The following is a 12,548-nucleotide window of genomic DNA, read 5'->3' on the forward strand; positions in this document are numbered from 1 at the left end:
ATGCAATCTGATTTGCACGCGGAGCCACCCTTAGGTTAGAGTGAAAAAAAATAGTTTAGTACTAAATTTTAGGAAGTTCATCCTATTTAGTGGAAATTAGTTCACCCGTCTTAGAAAAAATTAGTCTATCTACTTCACTCCAACAGCTCTTTAAATGAAAAATAACTGGATATATGGCTTACTCCTATGAAAATTTCTAGCCCTGTTTGTCCATCAACAGGCCAAGCAGCACATCAGCTCTGATTTATGCTCCAAATATCTGCATCCATAGAGGGAAAAAGTCCTAATTAAGTTTATGCCTCTGGGGCTCAGCCAAATTGGTAAAAGTACTGGACAATAAAGCTCATGTACATTACGAATGGGAAATTATAGTTACTACAATGTAAAGAAAGCTGTGCTTAGCTTTCTCTTTCTGTAACATTGATGACCAAAAAAAAAAAAAAAAAATTCAGCATAAAGAAAATTTGCTTGACAATAAATTGTATGTTAGTTCAGTTATGAATATATGCATACTATCCAATGTGGATATTAAGTTAATTTTTTCACACCTTTGATCTTTTTCTTTTTTCTTTTTGGGTTTATTGGCCGCTGATTTCTTCACCCTTACATGATTCTGTTTCCCAGCAGATTTATTTTGTGCTTTGATGCTTCCATATATACTTCCCTTTCAGCTTTCTTCCATGTTCATTCTTCTCATTTCAATATTGAGGTCAGATGAGTGAAGGCTTGGTCCTGCCTCATCATCATAAAGGCCACTGAACTTGATTTCTGGCTCATGATCATCGTCACCGTCTTCATCATCATCCTCATCACCATCATCATCATCATCATCATCATCATCATCATCATCATCATCATCGTCCTCCTCCTCCTCCTCCTCCTCCTCATCATCATCATCTTTATAATAATCATCGTTGTCGTCTTCATCATATTCTTCATCGTCGTCTTCATCATCTCTAAGAAAATAAGCATATGGGACAGACTTGCACGCAATAAAAGAGTCAGGATCATATATAAATTTGTCCCATAAAAGACTGACTCCTATCTTCTTCACCGTATGACCAGATCCAAATGCAACACAAACCTCAATGAAGTCTCCGCCTTCCAAATTGAAATCCTTGTTTGACAAATGCCCCTGCCAAATAACTTCATGGGAAATTGTTGTGTAGGGGTATGTCGGCTGGACAAGAAAACTAGTGCAGTTGCTATGATTTGTAACAAAAATGGAGATATATAATTTAGATTTGTCCTCCTGTAAACACTTATAAACGGTGCACACAGTCAACGCTTTTAAGTTACAACCAGAAACTTGAGGCACTTCAAAAGAGACTTCATCGCCCTCATTGACATAAGTGAACCACTCCGGAATATCATTTCCAGGGAGATAAAGGCCACCACCTCCGCTCGAATTCCATCCCTATACCATGTAGAGCAATAATTAATTAACTTTATGGTGAAGAGAACTGACATGCTTGTGCATGTGCATGTATGTATAAGTGTTTAAGATAGAGAAAACCTGCAAAAGGTTCTTCTTAACAGTAGAACTAATGTTGGTGCAGCCTTCCATCCGAATCAATCTCATAGAATTTAATGCTGTATCCAAGCCTGGAAACTCAATAAGTTTATGCGAATGACTTAGATGCAATGTGTCTATATTCAACATTTCTGAAAAATTTGGCATGGTTTGCAATGCAGTGCAGTCATCCGCAACCAGCTGTGTCAAACTTGTTGGTAATTTTGGCATTTCACGAAGGTTTGTGCAATCATTCAATATCAGACAATCAAGCTTGGAAAGGCTGCTGAGGTCGGGAAGGCAATGAAAGCTGTTTCCTTCCAGGTTTAAAGCTAATAAAGAAGTTAGACTCCCAAGATTCATAGAATCAATTTCCCCATTAGTGAAATTGCAATTATCTAATGATAGATGTTCAAGTTTGGAAAGGCCACTGAAATATGGAGGGCTATGAAAACTATTGCATCCCAGATCTAATTCTTCCAAAGATTTTATGCTCTCAAGATCAGCAGGAGCATCATGAAATAAATAGCAGCTTCTAAGATGTAATTCTCTCAAAGAGTATAAGCCCCGTAACGAAGGAGGAAATAGATTATTGGATTTTCGATACGGTCTTGGTAATTGCAAAGACCAGAAGGGACAGGGTAAACAGTTAGATGGTGACCGCCATCTCAGGCTACAAAGAGATAAATATTTCAGGTTCTTCAATCGTACTATGGAAGATGGTATTTTTCTTATGGCTGTATTATCTGCAAGAATAGTTGTCAATGATACCATGTCCCCTAAGTCCTCAGCCAAGTTTTCAAATTCCCAACAACCAACAAGAATAAGAGTTTCAATTGATTTTGATTCATAAAAACTCCTAGGGAGATCCTTAAGCACTCTGCAGTCTTTAAAATTCACCGAAGCAAGTCTTTCGAGATGTCCAATAGACTGGTGAACCTTAGACAAACTCTTACATCCTTTGAGTATCAAAGTCTCAAGATTTGGGAGTTTAGAAAAGTTTGGTGATTCCAATAGATGATAAGAATGACTGAGGTTAAGAATCTTCAACTTCTCAAGCAATTGCTAGGTAAAACAAAAAACAAAACAGAATACAGAAATCAAAATCCAAAAAGAAGAGAAGAGAGAGTATGATGGTTTGTATAAAACCTCGGTTTTGGTTATATTTACCTCGGCATCCTTCCAAACATGTCTGAGGTTGCTGTACCGCAGATCCATGGCAACTAGGTTTTGTTGATCAAAGTCGTTTGGTATGATCTTTAGAGGGAATCCATGCCAGCAGAGCCATCTCAACTTTCTGGAAAGATATTTGTATTCTCCTGTGAGCTCTACATAGTTGAGTTTGAGCAATCTCAATTTCTTCATATTTGTAAATGCATGTGTACTGAAAGTAGCCTTCTCAGATCTTATCAAATTTAGAGTGACTCCTTGAATTTCTTCAGTTCCCTGTTAAAGAAAGAGCATGCCATATATTAAAGGGTTATTTTCATGTGGAAAATGATTTATACAAAGGAAGCAGAATCATGAATGCATGTAAGAACTATTTGAACACTATCTGATCACATCTTCCACAATCCAATCTGCTAAAAACAGTTTCGTATTGTAGCCTTTCTTGGTACTTAAACATAATCCAAAGCATATGACCATGAAAATTACTATGGTACGAAAAATGATTATGTCTGGATTGTGTACATAGCCAGGGCATACAATTATTATATTTGGGATGCATATCATTAGTTTTTCTTGTATTACAAGCTTTTAACATAAACTTGATTGAGAAAGTACTTACAGATTCGTTTTCAGTACGTCTGTCACATCTTCAGGATGCCACAATCTACTACAATTTCTTGGATCATTAAGGGATTCTTCATAGACAATTTCTCTGCCCATGTCTCGAAGCAAATCATGCATCATCAACTTGTTTTCTTCACTAACAGTTATAAGGCACCGTTCAATAAGGACACTTAGTCCTATTTCTGGGAAAAACGCACAACCATCTAATATTTGTGTGACATAGTTCCTGTTCATTCCAATAAAGAAACAAGATATATCAAGGAATATGTCCCTCTCTTTATCATCACTAAGCCCATCAAAGCTTATTTTGAGTTGTTTCTGAATATCTCCGCAGGAATTTTTCTCAGTTTATCCAATGTGCTTTTCCACTCTCTAGTGCTTCTTCTAAATAGAAAAGAACGTAAAACTTCAAGAGCAAGTGGCAAACCTCCACAATACGCAACAACACATTTTGAGAGTTCAAAATATCCTGCATTAGGACGATTGTTTTTGAAGGCATGCCAGCTAAAAAGCTCAAGAGCTTCTTCTTCATTCATTTCTTGAGCATGATATATTTTATCCACTTGAAATAGCTCTAGCAAATGTTTGTCTCTTGTCGTTATAATAATTCTACTTCCCGGACCAAACGAGTCTCGATATGTAGCCAATGCATTTAGTTGGTCCTTGTGATCTACATCGTCGATTATGATAAGTACCCTTCGACATCTAAGTCTTGTTTTTAAAACATTGATATCAACTCTCCCTATCTTGGTTGGTTTCAAGATGTCAGAAAGAATTTGTTCTTGCATACGCTTCAGTCCATTTGGTTTCTTTGCATTTTCCCTCACATTTAAAAGTAAGCTTTTACCTTCAAAGCTGTGATAAAATTGGTTATAAATGGCTCGGGCAAGTGTTGTTTTGCCTATTCCACCCATCCCCAAAATTCCAACTATGCGAACATCATCTGATCCAACATCTAAATAGTTACTCAGATCTTGTACCCGAGAATTTAGTCCAACAGCGTAGTCAACTACCGACGAGATTGTCTCGTTCATCAGCAGCCATCTAGTAATCCCTTCAATAATTTCTCTAATAAACTTCGCTTCATACCTGAATTGAAAATTCAACCTATCAGAATTGGGGACATAAAATGTTAGTTTGCAATTTTTATTTTTATAATATAAAAACAGATATCTATTCTTTTGCCAACTGATCTGTAAGCAAAACCTCTGTATCAAAAAAAAAATAAAAAAATAAAGACATTATGGGAAGTATTAAAAGAAATGAGTTAAGCATTATTGTTCAAAGAAACTAGTAATTAAATACCCATCTGCAGTGTTCCTGAGATCCCAGCCAGACAAATTTGCAGCTTCAATAAGAGCAGCTCTCCACCTCACCACCTTATTCTCTCTACCTAACAACAAGTTCTCTTCATGTTTCTCAAATGCTTGAGCAAAGCTGCCCCTCTGTTCTCTTACATCCGATGGATCAATATCGTAGAATATTGGCATAACCGTTTGCCCTAGTGTTGTTCTGCACTCCATGATCTTGACCAGCTCATCAAGGCACCAACTCGACTCGGCATACCTCCTTGAGAAGACGATGACAGATATTCTAGACCCTTGGATTGCCGTCACAAGTTTGGCCGTTATATATTCCCCTCTGCGTAATTCATTGTCGTGGAAAAAGGCATTGATCCCAGCCTCTCTTAGCGCCATGTAGAGGTGTCCCGTGAAGCTGTTGCGTGTGTCTTCACGTCTGAAGCTCAAGAACACGTACGTACATCCAATGTTGTTTTGAGGAGGAGAAGGATGATGATGAAGAGGAGGCTCTATGAGCTGTCCTGGTGCCCATTGGTGTTGCAGCAGAGCTTCTGATGGCAACTATAGAATGGCAATGAACCTGGGTCCTCAAAATGAAGGCAGGCCAATAAATATTAAATATATATGTATACAGGTTGTTCATTTTAAAGTCCGCCAGAAAATTGTTTGTTTTTGGTTTTAATTGAGAAATCCGCCTGCAGAAGTTGTTTGGTGATTCAAACATAATCTTCGTAACATTACATTTTTTTACATTACTTTTTATTCTTGAGAATTTTTTTACCGTATAGCCGCGCGGCTATACTCTGCGCCGCATATATAAAAGCATTTAAAGAATATAGCCATATATGGAAGCATTTAAACAGTATAGCCCCACGGCTATACGTTTCGCTTATATATACATATATAAACTTCCAAAAATAGCAAATTACAGCCACAGCACACAGCACACAATTGAGGGACATAAGTCGGGCTGTGACCTCAAATGTCTTGCCAGATGCATAGGGGCTTTCCAATGCAGCAACACAAATCTGAGCAACCTCCTCTCTTGATATCTTACCCTGCAGATATATAATACAAATTTATATATAAATACTATAAATCATAACATTCAGATATTATTACTATTATAAGGGAAAGAAAGAGCAATACATCATCACAGGCATACAACAAAGAGAGAATAGTTATCTTCTATTTGATTATATACCGTTATATTGTCTCCTTGGTAAAAAATGAGATCTACTCCGGCAGGCTCCTCAGTTAATGCACAAGGCCTCACAATTGTATATGGTATTCCACTTTCCGTATTAAATCCTCCCCATGCTCCAAAACTTATCAATGTACAAAATCGAAAGAGCTAAATCTGACCCAGAAAAAGAAAAAGAACAGAAAAGAGCTTAGAAGTGGTATAAATATCAAACAGCTTGCACTGAATTAGTATGAAACCTTCAACTTGAATGTCAGTATAAAATCCAATTCCTTGTTTAAGCGAACAGCAGGAGGTTGTCTACTTAGATCAAGTCCATGCCTGTCAGGTTGGGTAACTCCTGCAGAACCTAAGTGTACGAACCTACACAGAACACAAGCAAAGAGATTCTTTAAAGACTAAAACAGAAAGTGCACCTAGAAGATCAATTATGTCTAGTCAAGAAGATAATCCAACAAAATGAGAAGAATGTGAAACCTGGGAGTTATAGGCTTTTTCAGATATGCTCGTATGCTTGATAATGGGAGGTTAAATGCCTCTTCCACAAACGTGGGATTCAGTTTCCCATCAAATTCAAAATTGCTAAACATGAGCTGCCATAATTTTGAATCCCATCAATAAACATAGAAGAAAATGAAGTGAAAGAATAGACTAAAAGAAAGTGGCTGCAGAAATGTGCCTGCAATGACACAATATTGCTGGGGTCAAAAGGTGGTGCATCGGATACAGTTTTTGCTCGAAATATCGGCTTCAAAGAAGAAAATGGCACACGCACTTGGAAAAAAATGTGACATATTACTAATGGAGTTTGAGATATGTAACTACAATTTTAATGTCGATCAAGGAGCTAGTCTGTTACTTGCTGTCTGCCACTGGTCTCCAACAGTGTTAAAGCCTTCTGTGTAACCAACAGTATCCCAATCACGACTTGTGCGAACAATTAGCAAAGATAGATGAAGTTTGAAAAATCGCTAGGTGGAAGGCTAAAAGAACAAAAGAAAAGAACCAGACCCACCCTTGCACCCAGACCCGCCTAGCGCTGCATATCACCGCCTAGACCGCCTAGACCCATCTAGGGCCGCCCAGACCAGCCTAGCGCCATCCAAATAAACCGTCCTCTTGTTCAGGGCTTTAATTAATGGATCCTATCCTAAGACATATATTTCATGCCGTTTTGTTTTGGTTATAATTTTACTCAAATCTTAAAGACAATAATATATAGATGGAAATTCAGAGTTCAATTTTCCTGTTACCATTTCTCCTGTACCCACCTATTACCCATCTAACTTTTTGACATCTGTCCTTCTACTTAAACTTTAAGTTAACAGTGTTAAGTTTAATTAAACTAAAAAAATGAAAACTAATAATTGAAGGGAAAAAAAAAGACCGAAGAGTGAACTCCCTCCCACCACCCCCAATCCTCAGCAACCCCAAACCAGCCGGCCACCAAAACTCCCACCCACCCCATCCAGCCTGTAGCAACCCCCTCTCCTTCTCTCCGCCGGCAAAGCCTCGTTTTCTCTACCTCTCTCCCCCCTTCTTTCTTTCTCTCTCTCTCTCTCTCTCGTGATTTCTCTGCTTCCCTCTCAATCTCCCTCTCTTTCAAAGACGAAGAGCAGGGAAAGAATATAGATCTTGATCCAAAATCAAGGGGGAGAAAGAGAGTTTCCGACGGCGAGCAGGAGAGGGGGCTGTGCCTTGTCTGGCTTCTTCATGAACATTCCATAAACATTTTGATTCTCTTATGCTCCTTCCCTTCCTACAAAATTTATGAGAAAACGAAACAGAGCTTGAAGTTGAGAAACCTTGCTGGGTCTTTTTTTTCATCAATTATTAGTTTTAATTTAATTAAAAGTTAACACTGTTAACTTAGAGTACATATAATGAATTCATATTACAGTAATTTTGATTGAGATATGTCGATCCACTAGTCCACAGGACTTAGATGGGTAACAGATAGGCACATGAGAAATGGTAACAGGAAAATTGAATTCGGAAATTCAATGCTTTCTTACTTGGTGTGTTTGCTGCAAGTCTGCAACTACGGCCTCTTGGGTGCTTTGCCGCTACTTTGTTAAGAATATTTATTATTCTATTTATTATGTTTATGATTATCTTGTTAAGTTGTAGAAGTCCTATTCTTTAGGGACTTAGTTGTTTAGTTGCTAGTTTAATAGGAGAGTCCAAGTTGTCATGGAGTTGTGGTTAGTGGCTGAATGTCATGGTTTAGTCGTGCATTAGTTGTTCATATTATTTAGCTTAGTTGCTTTGTTATTTTGCTATTTAAGTTGTATTTAGTATTCAAGTTAATGGTGAAGAGAAGTTTGAAGTTTTCCAAATTTCTTAATTTTATTTCATAAGATAAAAATTAAGAAATAAATCCAACTGTAAAAAAAAAGTTTGATTTCTATTTTAAAGTGGACACATGACAATATCTAATTAAGGACAAGACGTATAAAATTAAAACATATTAAACAAGGTTGCAAGTACACTGGAGCCATACACATGAATATAATTCACACATATCTATGTACAAAATTGAAATAAAATTCATATTGCACAGTACGGGATGGAAGGAATCATTTCAACAAGAGGTGATGTGTACAGTTTCGGAATTGTAGTAATGGAAAACATTCACAAGAAGAAAGCCAACAGATGAGATGTTTGGTGGGGATGTGAATTTAAAGCAATGGATTGCAAACTCACTATTATTACCAAATGCAAAGATAGATGAAGTTGTGAATGCCAATTTTCTTGGAATTGAGACAGAGCAGGAAGATGATGATCATGTGAGGAAGAAGGATTGCTTATCAATCATTATGAGATTAACTCTTGCTTGCTGTGCAGAATCACCAGAAGGGAGGATAAGTATGAAAGAAGATGTGGTCACACTCTACAAAATCGAGACAAAGTTTTTGAAGGACGCTGCTGCTGCATGAGGAGGTGTGCTGTTAAACCGTCCTCTTGTTCATCGCTTTAATTAATGGATCCTATTCTATGACATATATTTCATGCACTTTGATTCAATTTCAGCTTATTATTTCTTTTTATACAAGTGATATTGAGGGAGGGGGAAACCGAACCTAAGACCTATGAGCTACAAGCATGTGGTTGAAATAATATTTGATTCATGTGTCTTGATTGTTGCTTTAGTTGTGGATAGAACAAATAATGGTTTTCACCAACCCAATAACTTGTACAGTTGCTGTTCTTCCTTCATTGTCTGAACGCCCGCTTCCTTCATTACACTCTCCAATACAACATTACAATTTTATAACCATTGAATGTCCCATATTTATTTAATCTGATCACTACTTTTGGATCAAATAAAACCTGATAGTTTTCAATCGATATTACATGGAGGCGAGTCTTCTAGTTTAAAGCTAGCATCTACAATGTCACAAAAACCCTCATTGAAAATATAGAGACCCTGTGAGTTTTTACTTTCGGCGCAATCTGTCACTTTGATCTACAGAGAGTTCCAACCCGTCAACTGAAGTATTAGTTCTCATCCGTCAACTACAGTATTAGTTCTCGTAGCAACGATAATTGGTTTCGTTTTAGGGATCCTTTCCTTTTCTTTCACACGAAGAATAGCTCATCAATTTATAAACTGTTGTAAATTCATGATAAGATGGATGCCCACTATACACCTACATCCACAATGTAATACTTTACTCTCCCACCATACGTTCCATATGTGATGGAAACCTACCACTTAGACCATCTCCAACCCTTGGGGTGGAAACTCAAATTTTGAGTTTAGCCTCCAAAACCATCTCCAACCCATGTATTTTGGGGGTGGAAATTTGAGAAATCTCAAATCTTGGGTGGAATTCAGTCCATTTTTGCCTGGACTGATAATTTTGTGGGCCCAAAATCTGCTTTTTTATTATTTTTTCTGAAGTCCATGTGCTACACAATGTTCTGGGCAGTTTGGTTACACTGTTTGAAGCAACTTTGTGCCAAAAATCTGATATTGGTTTGTTTGTTTGTTTGTTTTTTTTGTTTGGTTTTATTTTAAATATTCCAACAACTATATTTGTAATCAATAATCATGATTAATTTTAAGCAATCTCAACGGCAAAATTTAATGATTGTCGTTTATTTAAAAATGCTTAGATAATTTAAACACACTTACATAATTCAATGAAGAGTTCGAATTATTCCGAGCATACGTATAGTATTGTACTTATTTTTATTTTTAAGTGAAATTCAATTATGTTTTGGAATTTTATTTTTTTTAGGTTAAAATGTTTAGAAAATTAAATCACGAGTGTTGAAACAAAAATAATGTCAAGAAAAATTAACAAGAATCAAAATTTAGGGGTTAATCATTCTTAAACAATTTAATAAAGTTGCGGACTCAAATTATGAGTCTACAAGGTTGGAGGAAAAAAAAATTTGAGTCCTGAAAATACATGAATAGTTGTATTTTGGAGGGTGAAAATTTGAGTTTAGCCCCAACATGGTTGGAGATGGTCTTATAGTAGTAAACTATGTATTTCCTAACTAAAAAATGCTAAGATATTAGTTAATTACTAAATTAAAAAAATAAACTTATTAACCTAAAGATACTAAGTTTCTATTTATTTTCTATAAAAACTACATACCATGCCAACAGTATAGCCGCACGGCTATACGTTTTGTATTAAAGTATTTAAACAGTATAGCCGGTCGGCTATACTCTTTAAACATTGAAAAGTGTATCATTTAAAAAATATATATATAATTAGTTCTTTAGGTCAATAAATAATTATTTTATTTTATTTTAATAATTAAATAATATATTAGCCTTATTTAATTACTTTCATTAGTAATTATGTTTTAATTATTATTTCTTTAGCTAGTAATTAATATTAATTATTTTAATTAACCCCATAAATTATATAACTTAATAATTATTTTCTTTGGGATAAAATTTTCTTAATGATGAGTAAATTAACTAGGCAATGAATCAATTAGGCAATCAACTAATTTGATTTAAATTTGAAGTGCCCCAAGGCCCAAGGCTCATTTTTTTGATAATTAATATTATGTATTATCTATATTATATTTAATATCCAAATCGAATTTGAAGCTTAATTGGCTTCTACTTAGTCTAACTTCCGTTTACTAAGACTACCACACTTATAAGGGCTTCACTTTTTCATATTTCTACCAATATGAGACAAAAGTCCTTGATTTTCATTCAAACTTCCAACAAGTAGAACTATAAAACATTAACTATGATCCTTCTTGAACAAATGAGCAGTTTATCATTAACACATATAGGTCCCTTAGTGCTGCCTGGCTGCAGGTCCCTAAAGCCAATCAACTACCACTCCCTTATCTTCTTTTGCCAGACTAATGTAGTTGTGTATTTTTTTTATTTTTTATTTTGTGTGGTATATTATTGAGAGCATTGGTACGTGCCTGGCAAGAGATTTTCTTTGACCTTTATCCCTTTATATATACAAATAGATAAGATGCCTAGTATCACAAAACCATATTATGGGGTGCAATTGAAACAATTGTTTGGTCTGTATTAAATTGCATACAAATGTGTAGTGAGTACAAGCACGCAATGCAGCTATGCAAAATTTATTGGAAATGTTACTCTTATTACATTTTTATATTTCTATACTATATTTTTCTACCACTTTATGTAGTATCTAACATACACATGCCACATCAATTACATACACATGCCATATATATAACTTCTTATATTTGGGAAAAGTGTTGGGAAAAACCATTGTATTACACTCATGTAATCGAGGCCCAATTTTTATTTATTATTTATTTTCAATGTCTATTTTACCTTTAAAAATAATTAAAACAAATTTAAAGTCCTCGATTTACCTTAAAGTCCTCAAAGTAAAATAGGCATTGTTACTCTTAAATTGTTACTTTTTAACATTTAAGGATAAAATAAAAAATCATAACTCATATACATTAAGAAAAACAGCATTATAGGTAAAATGCACACATAATATAGTTTGCATATGTTTACCTAACCAAGAGGTCAAGATGAAGAACACATGTATATATGACAACAACATGCATGCATTGTTTTCCCGCTCAAGTTCCAGCTCTTGATTTACTTCGTGTGTTTTAGTTTTAGTTTGTAATAAGTGCATCAATTATTTTTGAGTTTATTGTGTCCGTAGTCTCTATTTGTAATTTTTAACTTGTGACAATTTAAAAATTGTAGTGTATAGTTGTGGTTATATGTGTTGTGGTCTATGCCTAACTTTTGCAAGGCATGCGACTTTTATGTCAGAATTTCTTTAGCCCTCTATGGTTATTTGTGGAGGTACACTTGTGCGCTTGATGATGCCAGTGGAGTCCTTCGTATTTGGATTAACCGTTTGTGGTTACTGCGCTTTCGTATTTGTAATAACCTTAAATGGTTATCTATATATTATTGTAGTAGCTCTTGTGCCAAATGGCCTTTGTGCCTCAGTTATATAAATGCAATCTATCGTCTTTATCTAAAATATGCATGCATTGACATAAAATATTGTGTTACCTTATATTAATAGGAAGACATAATCAGCATACTTATATATGCAAAAAAACTCACGAATCAATCCCCTTTAAGAGCACATCTAGCGCTACACCCCAGCTCGGGCATGAGGCCCACTAGGCCTACGAAGCAACTTCCAGCACGTAGCAAGCAACCTCCACAAGCCTGGGCAGGCCCAAAGGCAAAAACAGCCTGAGCTGCTGCCTAAAGGTGGTTGCCCTTGGG

At 35.7% G+C, this 12,548-nt stretch overlaps 2 pseudogenes; both read right to left on the bottom strand.

Annotated features, from left to right (window-relative positions):
* Positions 1–919: 919 nt before the first annotated feature.
* On the bottom strand, positions 920–5,140 carry LOC103319378 (disease resistance protein RPV1-like; annotated as a pseudogene).
* A 112-nt stretch (positions 5,141–5,252) lies between these two features.
* LOC148919436 (protein HIGH CHLOROPHYLL FLUORESCENCE PHENOTYPE 173, chloroplastic-like) lies at positions 5,253–7,280 on the bottom strand (annotated as a pseudogene).
* Positions 7,281–12,548: the final 5,268 nt, after the last annotated feature.

This window comes from Prunus mume, linkage group LG2 (assembly GCF_029339155.1).
Source record: "Prunus mume cultivar Tortuosa linkage group LG2, ASM2933915v1, whole genome shotgun sequence".
Lineage (NCBI taxonomy): Eukaryota > Viridiplantae > Streptophyta > Magnoliopsida > Rosales > Rosaceae > Prunus > Prunus mume.